This window comes from Euprymna scolopes, chromosome 5 (genome assembly GCF_053919585.1).
Source record: "Euprymna scolopes isolate OS-2025 chromosome 5, ASM5391958v1, whole genome shotgun sequence".
NCBI classification, from domain to species: Eukaryota; Metazoa; Mollusca; class Cephalopoda; order Sepiida; family Sepiolidae; genus Euprymna; species Euprymna scolopes.
Window position 1 is genome coordinate 60,278,026 of NC_136486.1, and position 19,381 is coordinate 60,297,406.

Below are 19,381 nucleotides of genomic sequence, written 5' to 3' on the forward strand. Positions count from 1 at the left end.
GAAGGGTAATGTTGGCAGTTTAACTGCCTCATAGCCAGAGTTACAATCTTCAAAGAAAGAAAATTAAAAAAAATCTTATCAATATGTACGTTCACAGCAATTAAAGGAGATACTAGAAATATATAAAAGTTGACATATATGACATATATGACATTAGCAGGGCTACGCGGCGTTGCCCGAGACCGATATAAGCATTGCATAACGTGTGTAACATCTATAAAATAAAACATCGCTCTTATCATCTCTCTATTTATCTTTCCATCTTTCTTTCTCTCTCTCATTTTCCGTCTTCCAGCTTAACCACATTTTATCCGCCACACAACCAATTTATCTTTCTTGTTTTAACGTGCCTAATAATAATACTGTCATTTATATATTAGGGCTTTCTATTTTTAATGTAATAGTGAAATCTCAAATTCAATTACCCCGGACTACGCCGAGTAGAACAAAACAGAAAGTTATTCTTGGCTCTGGGTAATTCCCTTCTCCGGGTCGGCTTGATGCTACGGAAAATTGGAGCAGGGTTGTTATGGAGATGACCCATTTCAGCACTAGACTGTACCTGACATTGAGAGACTGGTTCTAGAAGAAGTTGTAACAACTGTAAAGTTCGTTATGTGAAAAAGAGCCGCCTAGTGAGGAGCTTACTGACAATGGTGCGGCATTTTGTGGAAAAAAGATTTGCTAAGTTTGCACGGATGTTGAGTGTGAACATACGATTGCGATGCGCTCAGGTACTATCGGGAAACGAAATAACCGAGATGCCCATCGAACAATAAAGCGCAATGCGACAAGAACACGAATTAAAGACTATGTACTGACACAACGCTAAGGCCAAGGACGCCCAGACGGCCACGATTGTACCTGCGAACGTAACATCCACGTATAGAATCCGTGTTAAGATTATTAATGAATTGGCGGTGACCGGCAATGCAGTTGCAAAAGGGAGGGGTGCTACTTGGGTTAATAATCTGAAGGGAAAATGTATGATGCAATGACGAAAATCGATAGCCCGCACCCAGTTTCAGTTAATTGAATACCACGTCACATGATTGCGCCATCCGTGACAAAATTACATCCTTAGATAACTAAGCCTCACTTCTACAATAACGGCTACATATAGAAAGCTCCTGAAAGAGTGATGTACACCGCGATCTAGGGTAAGAGAAGTTCAATGACGAAAGCGATACTGAGGAATTTCCAGGGACCACACCTTTAAAAGAAAGTACCAGAAAAACGCAACCTGAGCCACACAGCTATTTGTGTTATCTCGAGAGGGAAGTGATATGGGCATGTGCAGAAAGGCTCAAGACTTGTGTATCAGTGTCTTCGTCGGGTCAACCTACGGCGAAATGTGTTCGTCTAAGGACTACAAAAAAAAAAAGAACTGCCGAGGTTGCTTGAGTCGTAGTTGCAAAATTGTTAGCATCGTATTGGGTTTTGTCGATGGATTTCTCCAGGATCAGGTTGTGTTGACGAAATTGTTCAGGGTCGTGTCGGATCGTATCAACGGAATTGTTCGGAAAAGTGGCAGGTTATATTGACGGAAAAATTTGGTACCGTGTCGGGTAGCATTGATGCACTGTTTGTGTAGCTTGAAGCGTAAGGGTTACATTCGTTGTTCGCTTATATATATATATATATATATATATATATATATATATATATATATATATATAAATTCGGTCCGTATCTCCTCCTCAAGTTACATTAAGAATGACTTTAAAAATATTACGGTTTGACCAACCAGAAGATTACCCGAGTCAGCGGCAAGTTTTATTGATTAAATTTTTTTGGTTGAAAATTTCCGAACACTTATCTCCTTTAAAACATCTGTTTTAGGGAAATTAAATTTTAGTCGATGAAGGGCGAGTACGGTTCGAAAACTTTAAAATCATTTTTTAATTCGCATGAATGAAAACAATGCTGAAGTTTCTGAATTTTTTTAGATGAGGATTGGTTATTCGTATTATTTGGATTCATTGGATTACTGTTCTTGTCTTGAGTGCGATTTTCACAACGTTTCTGTCGATTATTGTTCTTGTCTTGAGTGCGATTTTCACAACGTTTCTGTCGATTACTGTTCTTCTCTTGAGTGCGATTTTCACAACGTTTCTGTCATTTTCTCCCTCAACGCTTGTTGCCCCTCTTGAAATTGTAACTGGAGCTGTTTATCACGTTCTTTAAAAATTTCCTCAGCCTTCTGCTTTTGGTTCATCTGGGCTTTGATTAGCTGTTTTAATACTGTTTTAACGTCTTTCATCTGTTAATGCCTTTTCCAAACGCACGAAAAAAATTATTTCCGTTTTTGACTGGAGATGATAAAAAAAATAATAATAAAAAGAAAATGTTCTTTATTTGAGTGTGTTCATATAAAGTAAAGAGCAATGTATCCCTTGCTTTTTGGTAAAAACCTTAGAGATAACCCAATATGAGGGTGGATAAAAAGAATACTTTTTTTTGCGAAACAGAAAACAAACAAAAATGTACTGTGATACCATACAGTTGCAAAAGAATAAAATAATTGTGGAATTATCTGACAGTTAACCAAAATGGCTGGTTTTATGCGTGTGTGGAGGAGAGTTGTCTCCACGCGGAAGAAACACATTTTCACTTTAGAACATACAGTTAAAAACAGAATAATTCAGAAACTTCCACTCAATGAAAAAAAGTCTTTTTTTTAGTCCAAATAAAACGAAAGCGGGGGAAGAAACTTTTCTCTCTCGTTACAATATGCATAAACTTAGCAGAAAAAAATCAGAGACAAAAAAATATTCTCACTTCATTTGATAAAATGTTCAAATTTGCAGTCAACATTTTACCACAGAATTGTTCTCGCGGTGAAAATTAGGTCAGTATTTTTCTCTTTTTCTTTTTTTTCTTTTTTCTTTCAACAGGCACCAACTAACTTTTTCAACATTACAAAATCCGATAAGCACTGTTCTTTCAATTTAAATATAAAGACAAAAATATTAACTTACATTTGAGTCGACACTTTGCCATGTGTTCGTTTCTTTTTTTATAACGTAATTGCCAGCTGAATTCTTAGCTTGTAAATTCGAAGTTCTTTTGAAGTCAATTAGAATTTCATTCTTTTCCTTTATTTATATTTTTTGTGGAGTTAACCCGTGTGAACATCTAATCCGACGACGTCAGCTGTTATGGGGTTAAATTGCAATAAACGGAAGAAACACATGATTTATAGAAACGAACATATATTCACATAAATTACAAGCAAAGACCGGTTGGGAATACCATTCCTCAAATGTGGGCGTTTGCACACGACCTGCTTCGTCACGTACCAATCTCAGACTGCCGATACAGGAAGTGATGTCACTAGAGGAAGTGACGTCATGAGTCCATTAATCACATGGAGGGGCGTCTCCAACGTTTATTATTTATAATTAACAGTTACCATATCGTATTAAATTTTATACTAGGTCTACTTAGTAATTGGTTATCTCTCAGCATATGTGCTGCTTCCTTGAATTGTCTTACGCTCCGCCGTTCTTCTCTGTCTATAATTTTTACATCGTTCCATAGTGGTAGATGTTTTCTCTTTTCCCTCTAGATATGATCAGCTGTACCTGATTTTCCAATCTTCTCACATACTACACATTTTCGATGTCCTAACCGTACTTGTAGTGGACGTCATGTCTCACCTATCTATAGTTTTCCACATTTACATGCGATCTCATATAGACAGTTCTTTATCATAATTATTTTTCTGTAACAACAAGCTGTTTCCAGAGAGTTAAATCGTTACTGAATACTGTCCTGGTATGTTTAAAAGACAAATAGCTCCTAAATAGAAAAATAGTATTATCTATATAAATAAAACAGTAGACGTATGTATGTGTGTAAATATCTAACAGGTAAACTATTAAACTACTGGTCATATAGCACTGAAATTCTCAGGAAATAATATTCATGAACCCAGGGTAGTTTATAGCGAATAATATATTTGCTTACATGCATGTATATCGCATACACACATCGGCAAATTTACATGCAAAATGTTCATTAAACATTAGCCAACATTTTGTTTTGTATGCGCACGCGTGTACTTTCTTTTTTTCAGCCTGTAACGCTCGCTTCTTTTTAATTTCAATTCTACCTAATGACACCAACTCTTTTTTGTTATGTTTTTGTATTAAAAAAAAATCTCCGAAACCGTACTACATTTTAATCGCGATTTGAAATTTGTAAATATGAAAACAAACCTATAAATCTTTTTACGATCTCATATTTACTTAATTTCATACATTATTTTAAGACGGAGGAGGGGGTATGACACACGGGATACGGACAGTGCTGAAACATTAACGTTATTATTTAGAAATCCATTGTTAATATGTGGAGGGGAAGGTATTATTAAAACTATTCCGTACTTTCACCTAACAATTTATTAAATAAGAAACTGACATGTATTATCTCTATTTTTGTTTAGTATTAGTTAACAATAAGATCTGTTTCTCAATCCAATTTTTTGATTAGTTTATTGTAAAGCAAGTGTTGCCTAATCACTAACTGCACTTTGAAATATTCATTTCTTGAGTAGCATGAATTTTAAATTAGGTGCTTAGCATGAATTTTAAATAATGTGCTTCTACAGTGTAGTACGCATATTTAAAAAATACAGACAATTTATAATAATATCATGTATTTCGAAAAACTGCTGAGTCATTTTCCGGAAGCGACGTCATGTGTTGGTGATGGGGGAGGGACAAACACGATTATGTTGCTTTAAAAAGTACTCTGGAGGCTTCCAAGGATTACCAAACCTTATCTGCAACATATTCCGTTTGAGACATTAATTTAATGTATATTTATAATAGTGTGGTGGGTATAAGAATTCAGTGTCGGAAATGGGTGAAACAGTTTACGATTTTAACATTACTTTATTTCATGTATATTATTAACAGACATTATTACATAGTTATTATTTTCGTAACAGGGATGAGATAATGTGGGTTAAAATTATGAAAAATGATTGTCTAAATTAGTAACATATCCAAGAATTACGAAAAATGATGAAATGTGACTTAATTGATTGGTGTTTTTTAATGAAATACTCGCCCAGACAATATATCAAAGTCATCATTTTCGTAAGGGGGTTGCGATAATATAGGTTAATATTATGAAAAATGTTTGTTGAAATTAGTAACATATCCAAGAATCATAAAAATGATGAAATGTGAATAAATCGATTGATGTTTTTAATGAAATATATAACTCAGACAATGTATCAAAGTTATTAATTTTGTAAGGGAGTGGGTGATAATATAGGATAAATTATGAAAATTGATTGTCAAAATTAGTAACATATCTAGGAATTATGAAAAATCATAAAATGTTAATTTATTGATTGATGCGTTTATAATAATATAATCGGCCCAGACAATATATCAAAGTTATTTTTTTCGTAAAGGTAAAGCGAAAATGTATGTTACAATTATAAAAACAATTACCGAAATTAGTAACATATCCAAGAATTATGAAAAAATGGTGAAATGTGAGTTAATTGATTGGTGTGTTTGTAATGAAATAATAGGGCTAGACAATATATGAAGTTGTGATTTTCATAAGAGATGGCTAGAATGTGGGTTAAAAATACGAAAATTGATTGTCGAAATTAGTAAAATATCCAAGAATTATGAAATATGATGAAATGTGAGTTAATTGATTGGTGTGTTTGTAATGAAATAATCCGCCCATACAATATATCAAAGTAAGAGTAGGCGATAACATCAGCCAATATATCAAAGTTATTATTTTCATAGAGGAGGGGCAATAATGTGGATTAAAGTTATAAAAAAATGATTGTCAAAATTAGTGACATATCCAAGAATCATGAAAAATGATGAAATGTGAGTTAATTAATTGGTCTATTTGTAATGAAATAATCGGCCAAAACTACCGTATATTTGATACTGATCGTAAGCAACAAGACATCAGAAATATTAAATGCTGTTAACATCAAAAAAGATGACAATACCCATCTTACTTCAGCAATTATCATTGTGTCTATAGCAGTGACAGTAGTTGTGATCATTGCAGCTTCAATCTCAGTGTGTATCCTTCGCTGTTGCAATCCTTGAAGTGTTCCAATAGCAGAAGGCGGATATGTGAGTAGTGGTCAGAGACATTTGATAAGTCCTCCTTACCCAGCAAATCCTTGGTCTAATGTTGCTCCTCCTACAAGTGATGCAGTTCATATGAGAAAAAGCAGTCAACCACTAACACCAAGAATGCAAACCCATCCTTATTCAAGTGCTCAACAAATACTGTCATCTCAAGCACCCAAACTACAGACTCTCTTTCACAGGTAAGTTATATATTTATACGTTTTGTCAAACTATCATATTTCATGAGTGTGGATATAAAGATTTCTATGAAATTTATTACATTTATTTTATTTGTTGTTTGTTAATATTTTTATTGTTTTGTAAATATAAATTTTGATATATCGGCATTTATGTACTCAAATGTCAAATGTGTGGAACCACAAAACAAGTCAAGATAAACAGCATTTTTTTTTTTATCAAAATCTACTTTTTTACGTACTCAACGCCATAATAATTCATACTCTTTAGCATTTCTCCAGTTCCTTGAATACTAGTGGAAAAATAAATGGCAACATTATAAAATATTAATTATTTAGTATTGTTGTTGATGATGACCATTAAACTTGGCTGAGTCAAAGTATCAAGGGTGTTTTTCCGTAGGGATCTGTTGCCACAAGAACTTAAGGTTTAGAGTAGACTTTTAGTTTTTTATCCCCAATTAAAAAGATACACACACAATTTATTACAAGTGTATTTTTTATGAAAATAATACCCAAACTATGTCAACATTAAAAATAAATTTGCATTTTTTTATCGGCACATTAATAAACGAGACAGCGGAAAAGCTCTTTACCTATTAAATTACAATAAGGTGTGTCATAACAGAAAGACATATGAATTTCTAGGCGACTGATTCTAGTTTCTAGGTACGTTCAGAGCAATTAGACGAGATAATAGCGATATATAACTCTGACATATAAGAGATTAGATATCAAAGCTAATCATAATAGGGATGTGTGCATGTGCAAACCTGACAAACGACATACCAGAATGGATGGCGATGGAAGTATTACATTTTTTATATTTATTTTTTTAAATTTTCATTTTCACCCCAAGCAAGGCACATTGCAACTTTGATGTAAGGGGCTACTATCAGGGACTTAAGTTGCAAGAGTACTATATTTAGCAGCAATATGCCTGTTCACATTACACTTGAACTTCTACATGTCAGTACAGTTGGGGGGAGCAGGAAACCGAAAGAGAATTCCAAACTTCAGCAATTCTGGAGAAGAATTACTTAGAGTAGAAAGCCTTCCTACATCTAGGGATCTCTACTGTGTAGGGATGGGGTTTTGTTTTTTGTCGGGTTTGTCAGAGGTATTTTCGTCGAGGCGGTGCACAAGGGCTTGTAGTTTGTCAGAGTATCCACCATTGAAATACTTGTAAAACAGTTCGTCGATGAGACAGAGGCTGAAGCTAAGATGACAGTTCGCGATCTATCAGGTTGGCGACTCTTTTTTGGACCCTGTCCAGGGGCGAGAGACTAGTAGCAGATGCATCAGCCCAAATGTGACAGCACTACTCCATACATGGGCGAATGGTGGCTTTGTCGAGGTACAGGATACTTTCATGCTTAAGTAACTTTCTAACATGCTAGACAGAGTTCACCTTTTCTGCAGCAGCCTTGGCAATGATATCGATGTATCTATTCCAACTCATGTTTCCTGTGAGCGTTAAACGAAGGAGCTTGAACGAAGTAATTTCAGGTAATGTATCTTTAGTCATAGTCATGGTGATTGGTAAGGTTTCGTGTGATTATTATTAAATGAAACGAGCTTTGTCTTGGCAGCGTTGAACGTTACCATCTATTTTTGACCCCATTCTACTACAGACTGGAGGTCTTCCTCTAGGGTTTACGTCATTACCTTAACCATAGAGAATGGAAATATTTCTCAGCAACTACTTCTAATGAACAGCCATTCAAACTACATGGAAGATGATCATGTCACAATCGAAAGAACATATCTGGCACTTTATTTATATATCTTGACTACTCAGAAAGTATATCCGAAGGCGACAAGAGAAACATGTTACTGATTATGTATAGATTAAATGGAGGTAAAACAGATTTAAAGAACATGACTCTTGCATAGATTGAATACAAACTAACTATGACAAAATCGCCTAAGTATGGTTAATTGAATCCTTAAGTCTTTAGAAAATAATCAACAAGAATATATGAAAATAAGTGTAAATAAGGATACCGTAACTGACAGCTGGACGACAAATGCTAACAAAGATATGAATACAATGAAGCATTTCCCAGAGAGAATATCTATCATATTTTTACTCATGTTCATCCCTTACAAAGCACATCACCACTTGAACGTAAGGGCACCTGTTTGGGGTCATGTCTAGGAAAGATTAACAAGATATTTGTTTGTGCTACATTTAAACTTCTGCCTATGAGTACAGCCAGGGAAGTAGGCAGCAGTAATGGAATTACAAAGTCTAGCTGTTCGAGGGAAGAAACTATTAGAATAGAATGGTTTCTGGCATATAGGGACATCAACATTGAGGGGGGATATCTTATTGCTAAGCGGGTTTGTCGGGGATATGTATGTCGAAGGGGTACAAGTGAAAAAAAATTCACCAGAACACATTTCATTAATATATTTATAAAACAAGCATAGTATTTCATTAAAATATTTGTAAAACAGGCACAGTGATGCAACATTGCGGTGATGAGACAGGGGCTGGAGCGTAGTTGACACAGTGAGAACAATTAGATTGACAACTCTTTTTTGGACACTATTTAAAAGGGAGAGTCTAGTGGTAGATGCACAAGACCAGATGTGGCAACAATACTCCATGCCTTGGCGAATGGTGGCATTGTAGAGGTACAGGATATTCTCAGATGTGAGTAGTCTTCTAGCTCGATAGAGGGAACCCACATTCTTTACAACAGCATTTGCAATGTCCTTTATGTATTTACTCTATTTATATATATTTGTGATAGCCACCATGCCACTCAGAGATTAAAAGGCCGCATACGCGTACACAGAACACACCTGTACCTAATGCCATTAAAAAACATACCTTATAAACCAATGAGAACTTTCAGTCAGTGCGTTTAAATAGAATTTGAAATGAAAAAAAATTTTCAATAGCAGTTATAAAGTGGAAATTGGAAAACTTAAAACAGCTATACACATGGAACTACCTAACCAAAACGACATAAGAACACTTTGTTCTTTTTATATTTATAAATATTTGTCAGCTCTGAAAGTAGACGCCACTAAATCAAGTGACATAAAAGACATAATTGGAAAAGTATACACGAGAAGAACAAGCATATCCAAAATTGATTATATAACAAACCCTAATAATTAATCCCATATAATATTCTGGAGTATTAGAGGTTTGAGGGAAAACGATGAATTTAGCAACATAGACCAGACCACTAGGGAACTAATAATCATGAACAATCTACTAACCTCGAGAATGATATTCACGGATTCTATGTAAAAACGAGGAAAAACAGGAGATGATTAGTAAGCATAGGAATGCATGTTTATTACAGAAAAAATAAGAAACTAGTAAAAATAAATAACTCTAAAATAGTAAGGCCAGTTATAGAAGCAAGAGTTTCCATCTAAAAGGGACACTTACACCTAGAAACTAAAAAAAGAAAAGAAAAATGTGAAAGAGAATTAACTACGCGGATGTTTAGCAAGACTGTCTAGAGTATAACGGAGCCCTTTGTTTACTTCACCGGGGTAGCATGGTCTTTTTACATAAAACTGTATGACTACAAAACACGGCACTTTACACGCAGATGCATGGTACAGACACAAACCGGAGCCATAATTTTTTTCACAGGAATAACCACTTATCATGGACCGTAGGCCACTCGAGGATAAGAGTTAATGGATATACATAAATAAATCTGATTATAGCGTAGTAAACATAAGCAGTAGAATTTTTGTAAGTTGGATTACTTAGGGGGACGGTTCCTCAAGAACTTGTTTACGTTGAACTTGAAAACAGTCACATTGTATTCAGCTGAAAAGTAGGCCAACGGAAGAGAGTTCCATAGGCATGAGTTCATGAAATCTACGTTTAGCTTTAGGCACTGATAAACAGTGTGCTAAATTATTGATAATGGCTTTTGCCAGACGAGTGTTTTTCGGGAAAGTTTAGCAAGTGGGAGGAGACCATAGATTGAAGTTCAGACGAGCATCTGCCACGGAAATAACGATAAAGAAGAGACAGGCTCACAATGTCTCTTTTCTGAGAAAAAGGTTGCAGGGAAGAGAAAAGGGCATCCCCAACTAAGCTATGATGTCTATTTCGAACGATGTCAAGACAGGATAAGCTGCTTCTAACAACTCTAGCCCTGATGTGGCAACAGTACTCCATCATTGGCCGTACCTGGCTTTTATATAGGTAGAGAATTGCATCAGGAGTGAGATATTTACCGGAGCGGTAGAAGGATCTTACCATCTTCCTAGCGACCTTGCAAGGGATTATAATTTTTTTTTTAAATTCCTTGGGACCGTAAGTACAAAATAGAAACTTATTATTATAATGTCGTAATTATTTTATTGATTACTAGCAGGAGCCGTTAACCGGCGTTGCCCGGTGGATTGAAGCCTGATAGATCCAGAACAGAATCGTTAAAAAAAAAACCCTCAAAAACAAATTAGAATACAGTTGGTGTTGGTGGCCACTGCAGCTTCTGAAAAAAATAACGGAAACTGTGGCCTGAATGTAATAATCTTGCTTCCACCGTCGGACGGTTTTCCAGTAGCAGCTTGTGGAAGCTACTCTCTGTGATTATCAGCACTGTCGGTTACTTGAGACTTGTGTTGGTTTGGGGTGATAACATGCAGATACTAGCTGATTATAAAAATGCATTTATTAACTATTTAGATTATGCGAAAGCAGTGATAAATAACTGCCTTCTAACGATGAAAACATCTCTCAAGTCGGACAGCGTTTTTTCCTCTCTACACGCATCTTTTTCTAAAAGTAGCTCAAGCACATTTTCTAAATAGTAAAATACTCCACAGGAAGATACATTAGTAATAAAACAAATGTATAAAAATAATTTAATCGTCAACAGGAATAAAAAATATAAAAATACCAAATATAGCATCATTAAAATCTTGATAATCGCTCCATAATCGAGAATTGAACATTGGTATCCTTAAAATAAATTTTTAGGGCCATTTTGGAGTGGGAAATAGTTATGTGTCTGTTTTTTTACATTCTAAAAAAATGTTGGGTTTACATTTCGAGAGTGTTTCGTCCGAGCAAGAAAAAAACAATATGTATTTGATTACATTTTGTTATTTCCATGCGCGCAAGAAAAAAGTATGCAATGTGTGTTAAAATGTAAATAAATCTGAAACTTTTTGTTAGAGCCTACTGTAGCAAAACTGTTAGTGTTCCGATATCTAATGCTTAAATTTGGAGCGATTATCAAAACTTCTAAGAAGCTGTATATGTATTTTAGCAGAATTGCGTCATGTGTTAAGGTCGATATAATATTATATGCTTGTGCGATTATGGAGTGTTAAAAGACTTTGTGTATATTTTCTTTTTACTTATGCATATGTGCTAGCATCTGAAATTGTTCAAAATAAGTTGCCAGTATTTATGAAATATTAGAATAATCTTAAGGTAACCAGTAGGTAAAATTCTGTATTTGAGCGATTATCATGTGTGTATTTGTTGTTTTAGCACTACTGTAGAGAAGCGTTTTTTTTACAGCATCTGCTATTACTTTGTTAAGTGAAAATATGCAATAGTTGTAAAACAATATCTCTCCCTTACGTTTGTTATGGGTTTCTAAATAATCACATGATTAATTCATTGTGGATCAGGAAATGCATAAATCCAAAAATAGCATAATGAATGTCTAAACAAGAAAAATATGAATAAAAAAAACATCTGAACATTATTCATCAAACAGGGGTATATATGCTTTGTGCAAACACTCCTCCACTTCTAGGGGATCAGAATGAGAAAAGAAAGTAATATCTCCTAATAAATTAGTTAATGGGTATTTCTGCAGTTTAAATCTAGTTTTTCTGTGAGTCTCTCTCGGCCACGGCCGGCCGGCCACGACCGGCAAACGACGAAAACCGCCAGAATGAGCAAAAAAAAAAAAAAATAGATGCGAGCGAGCAGACGCGCAAAAAGTGGGAAAAGAAAAAAAGAAGCGAAGAAAGTATTTTGTTATGACCTAACCCAGCGTTTTATGAACACCCTACTCTACCCATGTTAAGAGTTGCTGTCGGAATAAATACCCCAACCGGGGAAGTCCTTTTTAACATGGATATTTCAGGGGTCTTTATTCCGGAAGCCGTTCTTAACATGGGGTGGTTGGTGGTGTTTATACTACGCTGGGTTATGGCGTATAAAATACCTTTTTTAAAAATAAGACAAAAAAAATAGATTCTCATTTGTTGTTATGTGTAAAACAATGCTGTATTACTTCGTAAATAAGAAGATCAACGTAGCTTTCCATACACAAACAAAAATTCAAATAAACAAAACTTTTATAACAGACAAAAGCAAAACAAAACAGGAAAAAACAGAAAAAACAGTTGTCAATAAAAAGAAAAAAAGAAAAACGGTTAAGTTAATGAATTTATTACGGTAGGTTGTGAATTTTGATGTACAGAAAGAAAGAAGAATGTAGAAGAACAGCTTCGGAATAAACACCCTCAACCTTGGGATTTGTTCTTAACAATTGAAGGTTAGAGTGTTTGCATTACGCTGGGATATGCCGTAAAAATACTTCTTTTAAGGCTGCTAAACGTATTAGGTAAAAATAGAGATAGATTGCCATTTTTTGTTAGGTGTTAGGGTTACGTCCTAAAGAAATAGTAAACTAACATTTCATACACAAATAAACCCAGAGTATATGTGTTCGTTAGATTAAAGCAACCAATGTTGAATGGGAGAAATTTAGTTGAGTCCACATGATGTTAGCTGCGGATTTGTCTGTAGCTAGATAAATACGCGTGGTCAAGTTCAACTCAATTTCTCCCATTCAACACCATGGCGACGAATAAGAGGAAAAATATAGACATATATAGATTGAAAAAAGGAGTGTATATCTCCGAAATATATCTCTTTAAAAATAGACATTTGTTTATTTTATAAAGGTAAAAAAAAAATTCGTGTTGCAGCTATTTGGCTTTAAATTGTTCAATGTAACACATTTCTTATTTAATTTTCTGATATATATATATATAATTTTTTGCAGTTAATGAAAAAAAAAGAAATTTACGCGCAGAGGTTGAACTTACAGACCACGTCATGCGAAAAAAAAACGACAAAAAAAACGCTATCAAGTTACTCACAGTAGAATTTTCACGGTCTGCTGTTCTATCATTGTTGCTAAGCGACAACATGGAACAATGGCTTTACCGATGATAGATAAAATAAATACCGAATTCAATTACGGATCATCGGTAATTATTGGGGGTAATCTGAGACAAAACTTAACGAAGATCACTCCCGGACTAAAGTCCTGTAAATTTTAAAGAAAATCTTTATTGAGGTTTCGGATTCTATAAGGGCCGAACTGACAAACAGAGACAAATTACTTTTACTTGATTATATATATATATATATATATATATATATATATATATATATATATATATATATAAATGTAACTGTTGGTTCGTTCTAAAAGAATAAAACCATATTTATACGTTACCGATTTATTTGAAATTTTCAGACAACCCATTTTTAGAGTCGAGGTATGTTTTTATTTTATTAAAATAAATTTACCTAATTAAAATTAAAATATTAAATAAAATAAATATATATTTTTTAACCGTTACTGCGAATCTGTTCTGTTGATAAAACTGAACTTCCGGTTCGATTCATTTCACAGCCACGAATTGACGAAAGATTTCATTTTCTGTTAACTCAATAAGTAAAAAAAAACAAAAAAAAACATATTTCATTTGTTTATCTTCCAAATTTTTTAATTTACACATCTTTTCTTTATTATATAAGGCCCAAAAAAAGTTTGTTGCTTGCTGTTGAGTTTTTTTTTTCGATATAAGATTACTCATGCAGAGAGTGATCCGTGCTGAAATAATGTTATCATTCAAAAAGTCATTCTTAACATGGGGAGGGAAGGATGTTTTGTACCTATTCTGTACTTTAACCTTACAATTGAATAAATAAAAAAAACATATCGTAAAACGTTATTTAAACGTGGAAATATGATTTAAAAAATAGCGCGGATCGCTCTCTGCATTAGCACCATTTTTATTTATTGCGGACTATTATTCTCATCTTTATTAGTTGTTGTTTCACGACTTTTCGGCCAACTATTCCTCTGGCCTTCATGAAAAGAAGTCCGTTTATAAATGTTCAGTAACTTTTTCTTTTTATTATTCTTAAAGAGTAAAACTTTTCTTATTCATGAAAGGAGTTAAGCCTACGTAAATAAATAAATGTTTGTACACGTGACAAATTAACAATAAATGGTTTAGTTACTTTAAAAAAAATGTTTGTAAAAGTGCGAAAGGCGATGTTATTGTACAGCCATTATTCCCATGCTTAATTTCTATACTTATAGGTTTTTGGAATTTTTTTTTATTGGATTATTATTGATTGGACACTAATTAAACAGATTATTAAAAAAAATGTAAAAAAGAAATCATTATTTCGACATTTGAAAGTGGTGCTCACTTTTTAGTTACAACGTTCTGATAAATCCGTCACCCATTTTGTAAGCAATAAAAACGCGGTATATCAAAACCATAGAAAGTAAAAATAATGAGTCTCTACCGCATTTGTAAGTCAGAAATATATTTGTTTCTCAAAGAAAAAAAATAGAGAGAACAAGACTTTTTTATTGTTTTCATGAAAATAAAGTTTCGAGATTTTTAATTATTTTTTTTTTACTTATTTAGCCAGTTTGTGGGTTTTTTTAAATTGTTTTTGTGAAAGGTGAGTTTTTTTTTCAAAACTTTTGTTTTGTTTCTTTTTAATTTTTTTAAAGTATTATAAATTTCACTAACATGCTGGAGAAATGTTTAATAATTTGGTATTTTTTTTAGATTAGGTCAACCTCCACAATTTTCCTTTGAATGACGACATTTATAGGTTTCCGAGTATGCTGAACACGCAAATTGCATTGAAATTTTGCGGGAATAAATAGTTGTATTATGCATTGTATTCTTCGGCGGCCATCTTTTTACGTGCACACGCACCATAAACAAATACACACACGCAAAAAAGATGGCCGCCAAAGATTACAATGCATAATACAACTTTTTATATCTTGATAACTACTTATTTCTGCAAAAGTTCGATGCGATTTTCGTATTCAGCATAGTCGAAAACCATTTCAAGTCGTCATTTAAAAGAAAATTGAGGAGGTGGACCTGATCTAAAAATTTACCAATAATTTTTAATCTCGTACGCCTCCCGATACATTGCTTCGTCAACATGCGACTATTTTATATCTCCCGAAGACACTTCCGTATTTAGAAAAAAAAAAAAACTAAATAAAAAGTGACCGATTTACCAGAACGTGGTAACTAAAAAGTGAGTACCCCTTTTAAATGTTGAAATGTTTGTTTTTTTTTCAATTTTTTTTCATAATCTGGTTAGTGTTCAATCAATAATAATCCAGTGAAAAAATTTCAAAAAACCTATCAGTATAGAAACTCCACCACGTAAGTAAATAAATAAAAAAAATGTTACGTGCGCATGCGTTAGCCTTGACTAGGGGGTACTAAGGGAACGACCATTAAATAATTCTGCGGGTCGCCATGGAACTCAACGCCCAAGGAGTACCAAAATAGTTTTCATGATCTGAAGATTTTTTTTTAAAAAGTGGGTGATCACTTTTCTATGTAAATTTAACTCAAAATGAGCACCCAGTTTCTGCCCACCTGAGGAAGGGGCATTTATTTTCGTGTTTATTGGCTTAAAGGTTTTTTTGACAAGGCAGTTTGGTACGCGAATGCATATTTAACAGTTTTCGTTTATGCTCACGCATAGCATAAACAAAGGCTACGTCTGTGAAATGGAAAATAGTCCCAGAGTTCAGGGGTAATACCATGCAAAAGAAATCAAACAAAAAGACTTTTTAGCCAAGAAACACACAGAAAGAAAAAAAAATAGCATCCATTTTTTTTTCTATCGAATTCATTTGCTGTTTTTATTAAAAACTATTTTCCCCCAGATTTTTTATATAATTTTCCATTAGGGGCCGTGCGTCTCACGTTCGTAAATAATAAAAAATTTTTGTAGATTTTGGTGTGCTAAAAACGAATCTGCAAAACGTTTCCGTCGCAAAAAATAGTTTTTAATATATGAAGAAATTACTTTTTCGAAAAAGTGGCGATCACTTTTCCATGTAAATTTAACTTAAAATGAGCACGCACTTTCTAGCCACCTGAGAGAGGGGGGATTTTTCCCCATGTTTATTGGCTAAACAGCTTTCGTTTATGCTTACGCATAGCGTAAACGAAGGCTACGGCTGTTAAATGGAAAATAGTCCCAGAGTTCAGGGGTTATTACCATGCAAAAGAAATCAAACAAAAAACTTTTTAGCCAAGAAACAGAAAAAGTAATTTCATGAATATCATGAAAACTGTTTTTTTGCTACGTAAACGGTTTGCAGATTCGTTTTTAGCACACCGAAATCTACAATAAAATATTTCGTTATATATGAACGTGAAACGGGCCTTAAAGTAAAATAATACCGGATTTTTTTTTAGCATATTTGCCGTTTAGTTGTACAAATATCCTCAAACCAGGTAATCACTAAAAGGGACTTATAAAAGTAGTCACCTGTATCGAGCAAAAGTTTAAAACCACCGATTATATGCCAGCCTACATCATGGTAACATATATTGAGTGAGTTCCTAACAGTATTTTGTATAGTTTTTTTAGTTTAAACTCATTTTCCCAAACTTAACATGTTCGATACAGTCTGCCGCCATTTGTATTTTTCAGATATACCGATAAACATTGAATGTTTTTGAACCGATTATACATTACATAAAAACACTAAAATCTTATCCAGTTAGGTAGAACACTTACTTTTCTTGCCTTTGATAACATTTATTTGTTATATATTTATTTTTTGACAACTTCTTTGTATCTGTGTTTAGTAATACACACCCTTTTCATTTAATGTAACGTTTAGTCGGCTCGAAAAACAGTGTTTATTGGTGTATTTGAAAGCTACAAATGGTGGTGGACACTGTTGATTACTTTAAGTTAGAGAAAGTGAGTTAAAACTAAAAAAAAAAAAAACTATACAAAATACTGTAAGAAACCTACCGATTATGCCAGCCTATGTCATGGTAACATATATTCGGTGAGGTTCAGACACTGTTTTGTATAGTTTTTAGTTTTCAACTTAATTTCCCAAACTTAACGTATTCAACAGATTCCGCGACCATTTCTGTTTTTTGAGCCAATTAAACATTTTACATTACATAAAAACACTAAACAATTATCCAATTAGGTAGAAACGTAAATTACCTTACCTTTGCTTTCATTTATTTGTTTTTGGACAACTTTTTCGAATCTGTGTATAGTAACCCCCTCCCCCCACCATCAACCAAATATTAATTACAAACTCACATTTTTTAAAACAACAACAAAAAAACATTTAGCGTTTCAACATTTTTGCTACGTTCGGCTTCATCCACTGATTGTTGGTCAAGTCCAAAACATGAATGATTGACAGAAACTCTCGAGGATCCAGATCAAATTCTGCAAGAGTACCATTTTTTTCAGTTTCGCCTTCTTTTTCACTTTTTGCAGTGGATTGCTGTACTAATATAAGAAACATGCATTTTCTCTTTTATTAAATTTTCCATTACACCAAATTGAGCCACTGCAACGCGTGACAGGGTACAGCTAATATATATATATATATATATATATATATATATATATATATATATATATATATATATATATATATTACTAGTAGGGAACGGGTCCTGTTTTCTTCCTGTTGGAAAATACACTTGAATATGATATTTTAATTTGTCCAGATTTCGTATAGAGTCGTGATTTCAAAAGTAAAAAAAAGTATTTGTGTTCCGTCATCTGGAATCGAAACTGACGCGTATGAACTTATAAAAAAATACAAACTAAAATTAAACTATGATGAATGTACAAAATAAAAATTTATTTAAATTAGACCAATTTTTGAATCCTTAAAATCTAGTTTAAAAAACAATAAAAGAACGACCCGAAAAGGTCCAATCATTTGAGGCCCCTAGCGCCGCTCTGCGACTTTGAGTTTCGGGGGAGATAGATTTTGAATATATTGAGGCAGACATGTATTTGGGAACCATCAGCTAGAATCGAAACCGAACGCAAAACATTAGTATTTAAAGCTGTTTACCTTAGCACTGTACCAACGATACACGGATATGAATTCATTAAAAATTAAAAAAGAAACTAAGATGAATGTACACAATTTATAACGATTTTTTTTTTCAATTTGGACCAATTTTTGACCCTTGAAAACCTATTTTAGCTGGTTAAAACCAACAAAAGAACGGTCCATCAAACATCCAACAATTTGAGCCCCCCCCCCTGCTAACACTGCTCTGCGATTTTTAGTTTCGGTGAAGATAGCGTTCGAAAATATAGAGACAGGCAGACAGACATAGCCGTTTACATATTAGATTAATATATGTATACATAGTACTGATTTCAAAAGTAATAAAAAAATTACTTAGATACCAACAACTAGAATCGAAACCGAGGCATATAGCGCTCTAGAAGCGTTTGTTACCGCTTCAGCTAACTCGACAGACAGATAAGAAAATTATAAAATTATACCACTTTTACTCATGGATAGTTTACGCATGCGCAAGTTGAAAGGAACATTTTGCATTTCAACTTGCCGACATCTGTACGCATCATTCATCCATCCAAACAAAAATTTTACTCGTTATAATCCATCGGTGGTGTATTATTATTAATTTCTTATAAGTTCAGTATAATGTGATCTGTAGTTTAAGAATTTCGTGGTTAGATATTTATGCAGAGACAGACACACATCCATACATCTACTGTTTTATTTATATAGATTGTAATAAATAAGGAAAACTCTTAAAAACACGGAGTACACATTTTCCAAATGACCACAAAAACAATGTTCAAACAATGATTACTTTCTATAAATTTAAGAATTTAATTTTCTAAATGAAACTGTTCATTTTCATTAAAACAAATCACATCTTTATATAAGACTAGACTGGATGGCCGGCGTTGCCCGGGTGTTTGGA